The 13874-nt window shown below is 36.3% G+C and overlaps 1 long non-coding RNA gene across 1 annotated transcript in view; it reads left to right on the forward strand.

Annotated features, from left to right (window-relative positions):
• The first annotated feature begins 1542 nt into the window (after nt 1-1542).
• LOC123822865 overlaps nt 1543-13874 on the forward strand; it is a 29670-nt gene continuing 17338 nt past the window's right edge. Inside the window, exon 1 of the long non-coding RNA XR_006786439.1 lies at nt 1543-1633. This is a non-coding gene — a long non-coding RNA (uncharacterized LOC123822865). The remainder of the gene's footprint in view (nt 1634-13874) is intronic.

Consider the following 13874-nt stretch of genomic DNA (forward strand, 5'->3'; position numbering starts at 1 on the left):
ATTAAGAAGTAGAAATTGGTAGTTACAGAAATGCCATGGGGATGTAAGTACAATATAGGAAATGGAGTAGCCAAAGAACTTATACACATGAACCATGACATGAAAAATGGTCAGAGGATTGCCTGAGAGAGTGGGATGGATGGGTGGAGGCAGGCAAAGAGAGAAAATCATGGCAACTAATAGCATAATCAAAATATAATTTTAAAAAGCTAGAAATTCATGGAGGTTATGTTTTCTTTGTAATCTGAGGATAACAAAATCATCTGATAAAACAGCAATTGTGTGTTTAAGCCTTCATCATTGGTCAGTTTTTGATTTGTCATTAGAAAAAGAATTGACAGAAGTCTACTTTAATCACACACTGACTGACTAACACTAACAACAATAAGACATCATTTGTTTTTGGTTTTGTTTATTTTTTTCTTTAAAGGATGGGATGCAACTCATGTATGAAATAATATAATGACACTTACACAGAAAATCCAGAAAAGAAATTAGTGGTTGTGTTCCCCATGAGCTCGATTATCTGAATTTACCTCGGCTTTAGCCTGTGCCTAGCCTACACTCATGAAATTTTATTTTGTTCTCTTACATTTTAAGAGTTCCTTTGGGAAAAAAGCTAATCTCATGGGAACAGTGAGGCTAGAAAAATTTCATAACCCAAGGAACACACAGAGATGAACAGAAGGAGTGGCTCCCAAGAGGGTACAGATGTTCTTCCCCATCCCCTTCCTGCAACCTGCTCTCTAAAATGAGAGAGAAAGAATTTCTGAGAGACACATGGCCTGGGTAGCCCTGTGTACATCCTGTGTGATTACATAGTCCAATATTCTCATCAATAGCAGATGGGCAAAACCCAAGTATTTGCTTTAGTGTTTATGTATCCATAGATATTTCTAAACATAGTGAGAAAATGTTACTTTGTCATACCAGGTGTCCAAAAATTGTGTGATCTTTAATTCTTTTACCATTTTACTGTGAATGCACATTAATTGCATTGTCAAGTAGGTTGTATCCCTGAAACCAGGCTTTTTGAAATAATGATGTTGATGTTGATGATGTCACGATGCAAGCCCCTGATGACAGCTTACTTTGAAGGCAGTTTAAAGCCCTAGTAATGAACTGGAGTCTGTTTTGATATGAAGTTGTAGCCTCCTAACTCTAACCTTGATTTCTGCTATGAAAGACATTCACAAAGTTACTGTATTGTGTCATTTTATTTTTTCTTTAGGAAATTTTTCAGAAACATTGGTCAGGAAGATTATTTTACTCTTATAATGATATGAGCAAAAGGGAAGGCCAGAGCCAGAGGAGAATGTGGAGACAGAGCAGAGTTTCAATTCCTTAAAGGCTCTGAGGCTGAGCCTTTAGAGCCTGTGTTTGTCATGGTAAGCTTTAGTCTCTGGTTTTATTTTGTTTACATCTGTACATGTACTTTGCTCAGTACATGGGATACATGAAAGATCTTGGTTACTGGTTCTGTCCCAGTCACCACTGCAATGATCAACTGCATGGACCATGACCCCTGCCCATTCTGTGTCTCTTTGCTTCCTGTCTGAGCTCTTTCTAACATGAAGTGTTTATTGTTTTAGGACCTGTTTGCTGCCTGCACAAATGGAACCTGGAAGTTTAAGTAAGTTAACATTCCTTAAAATTAACATTTGACTAATGGAAGATGAAAGTTTGCAAAGAATTTCTTCTCCTTCCTGGTTGGACCTTGTTAAGTACAATTTACGTGGCTTTACAGAATGAGATTCTGTGAGTTCCAGAATCAGGTGCACCTGAGACCAAGTAATGAATGCCAGCTTAATCCTTTACCTTTTTATGTTTACTATATTCTTTTCCTGCCTCAGCTTTGTGCTCACTTCTGATTTTCTGGATTTGCACACCCTATTTACATGCTAGCACATATATTTGTGCCTCTGGCTCTATTGTTTTTCAAGAAATTTGAGCTAAAACAACAATGGGAATAGAAAGAAATGTGAAATGAAATGTATGAAGTCATAAAGTTAATAAGATAGAAAAGCTTTGAGGTCAGGATAATGGAGAGGTCTCCATGTCAACACTGAAGTTGTGGAGATAAAAAGATTACTGTAAAATAGTAGTTTCAAAATATATTTTAAAAAGTCCTTGAGGAATGTGTTGCTGTGACCTCAGTATTGGCAAGTGACAGCAATGGAAAGGATGGTTTTAAGTCATGGTAAAGTGGGGGAAGAATTGGCCAAGAATGGCAATAGGCTCTGATGCACTGGAGGTGCCTGTGTTCAGTGAAAAAATGTCCTGGTGCACTGGAGGTGCCTGTGTTCAGTGAAAAAATGCTTTTTCCAGGGAGGGATGTTATCATCCAATGGAGCATACAAATAACATAAAGCTTAATTTGAATTTAATAGAAAGTTAAATTTCTCCTCTCTTCTTTGTCTTTATAACTGTGGGTTTATTTGAGATCCATTTTCTGGCCTTCTGTCTTTCTTACTCCCTTCATTCAATAAGCATCTAGAAAGAACACATAAAAGCAGAGTATTTGTATCTCTGGTGAATACAATTAACCAAAATGATATTGCCAGAGATGTGAGTAAAGGGAAGGAGGTAGGGTCTGAAATAAGCCATTTCATTTCTTTTGGTACAGGCAAGAGCTTGCTAGGGTACAGTGAAGATGGCCCAATCTGAGCTGCCAGCATCTGACAAGAAGGAACTTTTGTCTCACTACAGAAAACCAAAGTAATTTGAATTAGTGCCACTATCCATTTGTGGTTCTAAGAACTGATCAGTGGTTATTTGTAGCAGCAACAGCAATACTATGAACAATCACTAAATGTGAACAGCGATGGGCCGCTTCATGTCCAGGCACAGAGGGAACTGAGTAGGGGAAGGGGCAGAGAGAGGGAGACCTGCTATGGCCACAGCAGGCAGTGAGAAGCAGTGTTGCTACAGTAACATGTTAGGCTTGGTGCTCCAATGGGCATAGTGGATTGTAGTGACTAGTGATATGCAATGCTGATGGCTGGCATGACCATCCCCTTCAGCAGCCCATCCTAAAACACAGCAAGCTGGCATTTGGTATAGGGGACTCATGAACTACAAGTCACTTTAAGCTGGTGAGGGCTTAAAGTAGAGACATTCTTACCATTTCTGTGCTGCTCCACTACCTGAATTGCCTGTGGTCTAAAAAAAAACCCTGTCACAAACATGGTTTCAACTGTTCTGTCATGCTACATTGATTTGGAAATCTCTGACTCCAATACCCATGAACTAGACTTTTACTATATTTTTAGTTCCCTAATATTAACTGAATTTATCTTGTTCCTCACCCCTACCTTCACCTAGCTTCTAAGCTATTCTTTCCTGTGTCTGGTAGCTATAGAATCATTCTTGTTACATAGGCCCCAAGTATAAGTTTATCATTTTCATCCCTTCTATCCAGGCAGTCAAAAAGTTCTCCACATAGCCCTTCAATCCTGTCTATTTCTAGTGTTGTTCTTTAAAATAAAATAAATCCTTGAATGAATAAAAATACCTAATGCATAACTATAAACAATTTAAAAATTAAAATAATTACCTTATAACCTCATATTAAAAATATTACTTACTTTAATCTGACCATACCTTAAATATCTCTTTTGTCATGAAACTCATGTATTTGGAAACCCTCTTTGGGTCTCTATTTCTCAACAGAGTTTTTTTTTAACTAGTTTAAGTCTACAATCTTATATGACAGAGACGGGGTTAAATCCTGGCTTTACCACTGACTATTTGTATAGCCTTGAACTAGTTACCTAATGTTTTTGCATCTCCATATAACTTTGTCCATAAAGGCAGACAATTCTTACCTTGTAGTATCGTAGCAATGTGAATAAATACCTAGTATTTATCTTGCTAAATAATCTCCCAAGTGCTTTATGAGATTACCCAAATTAATCTTCACAGAAAATATCTAAGCAAGTAGAATCTATTATTCCCACTTTACAGATAAAAAGTAAATTGGGACCTGAAAGATTTCTAAAGTTCTTTGAGGTTCTAATCTTCTGTATATTTAAGACAATTTAAATCATCTTGTAAAGAGAGAGGGGGGGGGAGGGAGAAGAAAGAAATGGCCTTGCAGAATTTATATGCTTAATTTGAGCATTGATTTTTTTGGTGGAAGAAACTTTCTTTTTTTATGCATTATCTCATTTTAATCATCCAGTGGTCCTAGCTAGTAGGTATTTTTAACAATGCTGCATATTTTAAACAATATTTATTTATTTCCAGAGAGAGGTGAAGGGAGGGAGAGAGAGAGGGACATGTCAATGTGTGAGAGAAATATCAGTTGGTTGCCACTCGCATGCCCCCAAGGGGGAACCTAGCCCCCAGCCCAGGCAGGCATTTGCCCTTACAGGGAATCAAACCAGTAACCTCTTGGTCTGCAGGCTGGCACTCATTCACTGAGCCACACCAGCCGGGGCCAATGCTGCAGATTTAACAATGCTTTGTTTTTTAACAAAGCTATGGTGAAGCTTGGAAAGTTTAAGTTTTCCAAAGTTCTGCAGGAGCTCTAAACTTCCAATTCAGGTTCAAATCTAAAGTGCTGCTGTTTCCACTCATTTAGTTTACTTGCTTACTAAGTAACTTTGAGTATATGCCAGGCACATATTGATGATTCCCAAACTCCAGGAACTTAGAGTGTTTGTGGGACAGATTAGTAAATAGATAACTACAAAATAATGTATTGATTGAAGTGTAGAAGAAGCAGAGGAGAATTTACCTTGAGGTTAATACAATTTAAGCTTCCAAAGTACTGAGATGGGTTGTAATACAGTGTTGAAGATTGCTTTCTTTTTGTTTAAGTTGCAGAAATGAAATATTTTAACTGCAGTTTGTGTAGATAGCTGTCTTTTCTACTTTGATTTCTCTATATCACATTCCCTCTTTTTCTAGATAATGTTGAATAGCTGTAAGCATTTCAGAGGTCCAGCAAAGGAGAAAATAAGGTGATATGGCATTAGTTTGAACTTCGTGAGAGATATACTCACATATGTATGGTTTGCAGTTATTTCCATGCAAAGTAGTTATTTCTGAGACTCTCAGGGAAGTAGAGTATAGTAAGATAAATAATGGTCTCAAAGGTATCCAGATACTAATTCCTGGGACTTACCAATATGACATTCCATGGAAAAACAGATTCTGCAAATGTGACTAAGCTAAGGAACTTGAGTTGGGGAGGTTGTCTTGGATTATCCAAGTGGACTTTAACTGCCATTACAAGGAGAATTGACATGGAAAATGAAGGCAATATGACCACTGTAGCAAGATGCTGAGCTGCTGACTTTCAAAATGGAAGGGGAAGCCACAATCCACAGAATGCAAGGATGGCAGGAAAAACAAGAAATAGATATTTCTTAGGACCTCTGGAGGGTTTGTGGCCTTGCTGACAACTTGACATGGCTCAGTAAAACCAGTTTCAGATTTATGACCTCCAGAACTGTAAGAGATTAAGTGTTTACTGTTTTAAGCCACCAAATTTGTGGTAATTTGTTACAGCAGACATAGGAAACTAATATAGTGTGAGATAGTCCAGGAATATTCCAACTGCACACAGGTGGGCACATTTAGTGCGGGAGAAGAGGATAGAAGACACAGGTCAGAATGACGATAGCATGTCACCCTACAGTGTCCAATACTAGAAGCTGAAATATAGGAAACCAGAAGCTGTTTTCCAGAAAACTCTCGGTAATCAGATTGAAAAATTGTAATCAAGGAATAGTTGAAATAAATGTATCATAAGTTATTTGCCCTTATCTGACTTACATGAAATCAAATTAATCAGAATTTCTGTGTTTGAGGATATAAATCAATAGCAGTTCTATATCTGCATGTGAAGTTCCACATTTTATGCATCCCAACTGTCAAACACAAAAACAAATTTTGATCAAATATGTTAGTGGAAGAATGGTACTTTTTGCTCTTTAGATAACATTATTATAAAAATGCTAGGTGTTAAAGAGGCAAGCAAAGGGACTGAAATTAAAATTGTAGGCAAAAAGCATTTTGGCAGAGTATCAGGCAGTTAATAAAACTGTTATGCTATTTTTCCGGCTTTTGCAATGGTTGTGGTATTTAATATATATTTCCTATTATAAAAATGTTTTCATTCTTACACATAATTTTATATTTATACCTTCAGTTATGTTTTGTTAATAAGCCCCCCATGATTCATAATTTCAGGACCCACAAAACCTGGTGTACCCACAGCACCAAGGGATTGGATATGCCACCGAGAGACTCAACCTGGTGTGGTGGAAATCAGGATGATCTTCCCTGGGATGGCGGTGGGGAGCCGGGCTGGCTGAGATAACTTCCTATGGCTGGCAGAGGAAATCCAAATGTATAGGAAGGAGAATGGAGAGGAGACAGTGGTCAAATTATGAACTTTATCTCCTTCCTTTTGATAAAAAATAATAGGATTTATATAAGCGAGGGATTTGATAAGTAGGTAAGTTTTCAATGTAATTTACGTCTCTCAATTTTACAGAACTATCACTCAGATTTATTTTTCAAGCAGCCATGTAGCTGCATACTAACACCGAAGACTAAAACCCCCATTCGGGAAAAACACAACCCTCAGGCACTGGTGTGGAAGATCTCTGATATTTACCAGCCTTGGGAAAAGAAAGCAATAACCACAACAGGAAAGGCTTTTTAACCTAGCCAGAAAATGATGAGGGTGAGTTAGACAGTGTGATGCTCCTTCCATAACTCAGGAATTAGTCTCAGGAGTGTCTAAAATAGGCCTGAACTAGCTGGCCCAGAGGTCAGCTTGATCAATAAAAGTAAAAGGTCTGAGGCATGGACTGAAACTCATCCAGCAATAGTCTAGTTAGTACACAACAGTTTCTCTAGTTCAGAGTCATGTTATATAGGGCTGCCCAAGAGCATGCTGGTGATTCAACATAAGAAGAAAAATTCTGAGATTTTAGTAGCATTTATTTTTAAATATGTTACTGATACTGGTATATTTGAAAACATTCTAAAATTCTATAGGAAAATATGTCACCCATAGTGCACCTTATAGATAATTATAAGCATATATTTTCTTTCAATAATTTCTTAAGCATCAAACTCTTCTAATTGGGTTCATTCTATGTTTGTTGAGAAAATTCTTTTATTCTTTGTTGAGGGCTTTATCATGAAAAAGATGTGTTTTGCTGATATTTTGTCCAGTATTTTTGTCCATATTTACAAAGAGTATTGGTCTTTAGTTTTCTTTTCTTGTGTTATCTTTGTCTGATTTTATTATTAGGGTAATAACCCTGATCTCATAGAATAAATTGGGAAGTATTGTTTTTTCTCTTCTGTTTTTTTGAATAATTTGTGAAGGATTAGTATTAATTCTGCTTTAAATATTTGTTAGCATTCACCAGTGAAGCCATCTGGTCCTGGACTTTAGTGAAAATTGTTCTGGTTGCTAATTCATTTTCTTTATTTGCTATGTGTCTGTTAAGATTTTCTCATTCTTCTTGAGTCAGTTTCAGTAGATTTAGTATTATTTCAGGGGAAATTTATCCATTTCCCCTAAATGATCTAATTTATTGGCATATAAATTTTTATAGTATTCCCTTATAGGTTGGGGTTTTTTTTTTTGTATAAGATTAGCATTATCTCCTTTGTCATCCTAATTTTAGTAATTTGAATTTTTTCTCATTCTTTCTTGGCTAGCCTAGCTCAAGTTTTGTCAAATTTGTTACTTATTAAGGAATCAACTTCTTTTTTCTGTATTGATTTTCTGTTTCATTGTTCATTGGGAGACCAGGCTGTTTGGCCAAGGTTAAAAGGTAGGAAAGTGCTAGCCAGCAAAGAGATCAGTGCATGATTTGAAGTCATTGAGAACAGACAGCAGACACAACAGGCTCAAGTGGTATGGGGTTTATTTTCAGCAAGAGAGAAGGGACAGTGCCCAAGACCTCACCCTTTGCAATGTGTCAGTCCTTTCATGGCCAGTGGATTCACTTTGCCATTGATGTGGGCAGGTAGCTGCACACACCCCACTTCATGATGCAGTGGAAAGATTCCAACCCTCTGTCTGGGTTCTGGAATATAGAAATCTGGAGGCATGCTTGAAGGTCATGGATGCATGAGTTTAAATAAAACAAAAGAGCATGCATTAAGTTTGAAATGGGAAAAGATGTTCTCACACAAGGCAAATAGCCCAGCACAAACTGTGAGGACTGTCTCTTGGTTAGGTAATATTCCAGGCCCAAGACTCTTTATATACCAGAGCAGTTGAAAGACTAAATACACATGATTGCCTTTTTCGATATTTTCTAGCCTGTATTCATTTATTTCCATTCTAATCTTTATTATTCCCTTTTTTTTCTACTTGCTTTGGTGTAATTTGGTCTTTGTAGTTTCTTAGGAAAGAGTTTAAGTTATCAATTTGAGAACTTTTAGTATAGGAAGCACTTAGGCTACATATTTTCAGTGAAACACTGCTTCTGCATAAAGTTTTGGTATACTGTGTTTTCATTTTGTTCATTTCAAAGTACTTTCTAGTTTCCCTTGTGATTTCTTCTTTGACTCATTGGTTATTTAGGAATGTGTTGTTTAATTTCCACCTACTTGTAAATTTCCCATTTTTTCCTGCTGTTCATTTCTAACTTTATTCCTTTGAAACAGACTATTTTTATATAATTTCAATACTTTGAACTTTATTGAGGCTTGTTTATTGCCAAACATATGATTATTATGGAGAATATTTTATGTGTACCTGAGAAAAATATTGGGTGGAATGTTCTATATATATCTGCTAGGTTTATTTGAATTATAGTTTTGTTAAAGTTCTCTGTTTCCTTTTTGATCTTTATCTACTTATTCTACTATTGAAAGTGGGATATTCCAACCTTGAGGTACTATTATTGAACTATTTTCCCTTTAATTCTGTCAATTTCTGCTTTATGTTTGTGGTGGCTCCATCACTTTGTGCAGATATGTTTATTTTTTGTTATACCTTATAGATTGACCATTTTATGATTATAATATGTACGTCTTTGTTTCTAGTAACAATTTTTATCATAATGTGTATTTTGTCTACTATTACTATAGCTACTCCAAATCTCTTTTAATTGAGGTTTGAGTAGCACATTTTTTCTTTTTTTACTTTCAATATAGTTCTATCTTTGATTCTAAAGTGTGTCCACTGTAGATGTCATACAGTTGACTGATGTTTGTTATTCATCTGTCAATATCTGCTTTTTTTCTAATTGGAGTATTTAATTCACTTACATTTAATGTATTGCTGATAAGGTAGTATTATAGCTGCCATTCTATTTGTTGTCTATATACCTTATATATTTTTATGCCACTATTATTCTATTATTATCTTATTTTGTGTTAGATATTTTCTAGTATAGTAATCTGCAGGTTGTCCTGAGGATTACAAGTACCATCTTAATTTATAACAAGGTACTGCAGATTAATATCACTTTAATTTCAACAGAATACAAAACTTTTCTATTACTCCATCCCTTCCCCTCCCCTTTGTAGTATTATTGTCATACAAATAATTATATCTTTATATAGCATAAACTCATCAAAAGATTTTTTTAATTTAATTTCTTTATTGTTGTTCAAGTACAGTTTTCAGCCTTTTCCTCCTAGCCTCCCTACCACCCCAGGTCTTCCCACCTGCTTTCCCTGTTTCCATCCCCCACTTGTTATTGTCCATGTGTCCTTTATAATTGTTCCTGTAAACCCTTCACCCTTTTGCACCATTATCCCCTCCCCTATCCCCTCTGTTCATTTTCAGTCTGTTCTCAATTTCAATATCTTTGGTTGTATTTTGCTCGCATGTTCATTTTGTTGATTAGTTTCTAGTGAAAGGTGAGATCATATGGTATTTGTCTTTCATTGTCTGGCTAATTTCACTTAGCATAACACTCTCCAGTTCAGTCCATTCTGTTGCAAAGTGTAGGAGCTCCTTTTTTCTTTCTGCTGAGTAGAATTCCATTTTGTAAATGTACCATAGTTTTTTGATCCATTCATTTACTGATGGGCACCTAGGTTGATTCCAGCACTTGGCTATTGTAAATTGTGCTGCTATAAACATTGGGGTGCATAGGCTCTTGTGGATTGGTGTTTTAGTGTTCTTAGCATGTAGTCCCAGCAGTGGAATTGCCAGGTCAAAAGGCAGATCCATTTTTAGTTTTCTGAGGAAATTCCAAACAGTATTCCACAGTGGTTGCACCAGTCTGCAATCCCACCAACAGTGCACTAGGGTTCCCTTTTCTCCACAACCTCTCCAATACTTGTTGCTTGTTGATTTGTTTATGATGGTCCTTCTCACTAGTGTGAAGTGGTATCTCAATGTGGTTTTAATTTGCATCTCTCTGATATCTAGTGATGTTGACTATCTTTTCATATGTCTCTGGGCCCTTTGTATGTCCTCCTTGGAGAAGTGTCTGTTCAAGTCTTTTGCCCATTTTTTAATTGGGTTGCTTGTCTTCTTAGAGTGGAGTCATGTGATTTCTTTATATATTTTGGAGATTTAACCCTTGTCTAACGTATCAGTGACAAATATGTTTTCCCATGTGGTTGGTTCTCTTCATTTTAATGCTGTTTTCTTTAGCCATTCAGAAGTTTTTTATTTTGATAAGATCCCACTGGTTTATTTTTTCCTTTATGTCCCTTGCTCAAGGGGACATATAAATGAAAATATTATGTGGAATATCTGAGATTTCCTGCCTATGTTCTCCTGAAGGACTTTAATGATATCATGACATATTCAAACATTTATCTACCTTGAATTTATTTTTGTGGATGGTGTAAGTTGGTGATCAAGTTTCATTCTTTTACATGTAGCTGTCCAGGTCTGCCAAACTATTTGTTGAAAAGGCTATTTTTGCCCCATTTTATGCTGCTGCCAACTTTGTCAAATATTACTGGATCATAGAGACGTGGATTTATTTCTGGGTGCTCTATTCTCTTCCATTGGTCCATGTGTCTGTTCTTATGCTGGTACCAGGCTGTTTTGATTACAGTGGCCTTGTAATACAGTTTGATATCAGGTATTGTGATCCCTCCTGCTTTGTTGTTTTTCTCAAAATTGTTGCAGCTCTTCAGGGTCATTTATGCTTCCATATGAATTTTTGAAATGTTTGTTCTATATCTGTGAAATAATCCATTGCTACTTTAATAGGTATTGCATGAATCTATAAATTGCTTTGGGTAATAAGGACATTTTCATGATGTTAATTGTTCTAAACCATGAGCATGGTATATGTTTCCATTTGTGTGTTCCTTCATTTCTTTCTTCAGTGTTGTGTAGTTTTCTGACTGCAGGTCTTTTACCTCCTTGGTTAGGTTGATTCCTAAGTATTTTATTTTTCTTGTTGTTATATCAAATGGGATTTTTTTCCTGATTTCTGTTTCTGATATTTCATTGTTGGTATACAAAAATGTGTTTGATTTCTGAATATTGACTTTGTATCCCACTGTTTTGCCAAATTCACTTATTAGATCAAGCAGTTTGTTGGTGCAGTCTATAGGATTTTCTACATACACTATCAAGTCATCTGCAAACAATAACAGTTTTGTTTCCTCTTTTCCATTTTGAATGCCTTTTATTTCTCTTCTTTGTCTGGTCACTGTGTCTAGGATTTCCAATACTATGTTGAATAGAGTGGTGAAAGCAGACATCCTTGTCTTGTGCCTGATCTTAGTGAGAAAGCTTTTAGTTTTTCCCCATTGAGTATGATGCTGGCTGTAGGTTTCTCATATATGGCCTCTGTCATATTGAGAAATGCTCCCTCTACTCCCACTTAGCTGAGTGTTTTTTTATCATAAATGGATGCTGTAGCTGATCAAATGCTTTTTCTGCCTCTATCAATATGATCATGTGATATTTGTTTTTCCTTTTGTTCATATGATGTATTACATTTACTGATTTTCAAATATTGTACCACCCTTGCATCCCTGGGATGAATCCCACTTGGTCATGGTGTATGATCTTTTTAATGTATTACTGGATGTGGTTTGCCAATATTTTGTTGAGGATTTTGGCGTCTATGTTCATCAGCAGTATTGGCCTGAAGTTCTCTTTCTTTGCTGTGTCTTTATCTGGCTTTGGGTTTAGGATGATGCTGGCTTCATAAAAAGAGTTTGGGAGTCTTCCGTCTTCTTGGATTTTTTTGGAATAGTCTGTGACAGGTAGGGGTTAGCTCTTCCTTCAACGTTTTGTAGAATTCTCCTGTCAAACCATCTGGTCCAGGGCTTTTGTGTGTTGGGAGTTTTTTGATTACTGCTTCAATTTTGTCAGCTGTTATTGGTCTGTTTGGGCTTTCTGCTTCTTCTTCACTGAGTATTGGAAGATTATATTTTTCTAGAAATTTGTTCATTTCACCTCGGTTTTCAAATTTCTTGGCATATAGTTCTTCATAGTAATTTCTTTGAATCCTTTGCATTTCTGTGGTATCAGGTATAATCTCTCCTCTTTCATTTCTGATCATATTTATTTGTGTCCTCCCTCTTTTTTTTCTTAGTGAGTCTGTTTAAATACTTGTAGTTTTTGTTTGTCTTTTCAAAGAACCAGCTTCTGGATTTATTGATCCTTAGAATTGTGATTTTTAGCCTCCATGTCATTTAATTCTCCTCTCATCTTGGCTATTTCCTTTCTTCTACTTGCTCTGGGATGTCTCTATTTTCATTCTTTGAGTTTTTGTAGGGGTAGTGGTAGGTTGTTTATTCAAAATGTTTGTATTTTTTTTTTTTAGATTAGGCCGGCATCACTATGAACTTCTCTTTCAGAACTGCCTTTACTGTGTCTCATAAGTTTTGAGTTGTTGTGAGTTCATTTTCATTTGTTTCCAGAAACTTTTTGATTTTTTTCTTGATCACATTCTTTTTTAAATATATTTTATTGATTATGCTATTACAGTTGTCCAATTTTACCCCTTCACTCCCCTCCACCCTGCACACACTCTCCCACCCACATTCCCACCCTTTAGTTCATGTCCATGTGTCATAAGTTCTTTAGCTTCTACATTTCTCATACTATTTTTGCCCTCCTTCTGTCTATTTTCTACCTACCATTTTTGCTACTTATTCTCTGTACCTTTACCCCCTCTCTCCTCCTCCCACTCCCCTAACCCTCCATGTGATGTCCATTTCTGTGGTTCTCTTCCCGTTCTAGTTGATTGCTTAGTTCATTTTTGTTTTTTGTTTTAGGTGTAGTTGTTCATAATTGTGAATTTGCTGTCATTTTCCTATACATGTTTATTATCTTCTTCTTCTTAGAAAAGTCCCTTTAACATTTCATAAAATAAATGCTTGGTGATGATGAACTCCTTTAACTTGACCTTATCTGAGAAGCACTTTATCTGCCCTTCCATTCTAAATGAAAGCTTTGCTGGATAGAGCAATCTTGGATGTAGGTCCTTGCCTTTCATGACTTGGAATACTTCTTTCCAGCCCCTTTTTGCCTGAAAGGTCTCTTTTGAGAAATCGGCTGACAGTCTTATGGGAACCCCTTTTTAGGTAACTGTCCCCTTATCTCTTGCTGCTTCTAGAATTCTCTCCTTCATTTTTACCTCGGCTAATGTAATTATGATGTGCCTTGGTGTGTTCCTCCTTGGGTCCAACTTCTTTGAGACTTCTGAGCTTCCTAGACTTCCTGGAAGCCTATTTCCTTTGCCAGATTGGGGAAGTTCTCCTTTATTATTTGCTCAAATAACTTTTCCACTTGTTGCTCTTCCTCTTCCCCTTCTGGTACCCCTATAATTCGGATGTTGGAATGTTTAAAGATGTCCTGGAGGTTCCTAAGCCTCTCCTCATTTTTTTGAATTCTTATTTCTCCATTCTTTTCTGTTTGGTTGTTTCTTTCTTCCTTCTGGTCCACTCTATTGATT

This window comes from Phyllostomus hastatus, unplaced genomic scaffold (genome assembly GCF_019186645.2).
Source record: "Phyllostomus hastatus isolate PE091 unplaced genomic scaffold, TTU_PhHast_1.1 phas_contig_449, whole genome shotgun sequence".
Taxonomy (NCBI): Eukaryota; Metazoa; Chordata; class Mammalia; order Chiroptera; family Phyllostomidae; genus Phyllostomus; species Phyllostomus hastatus.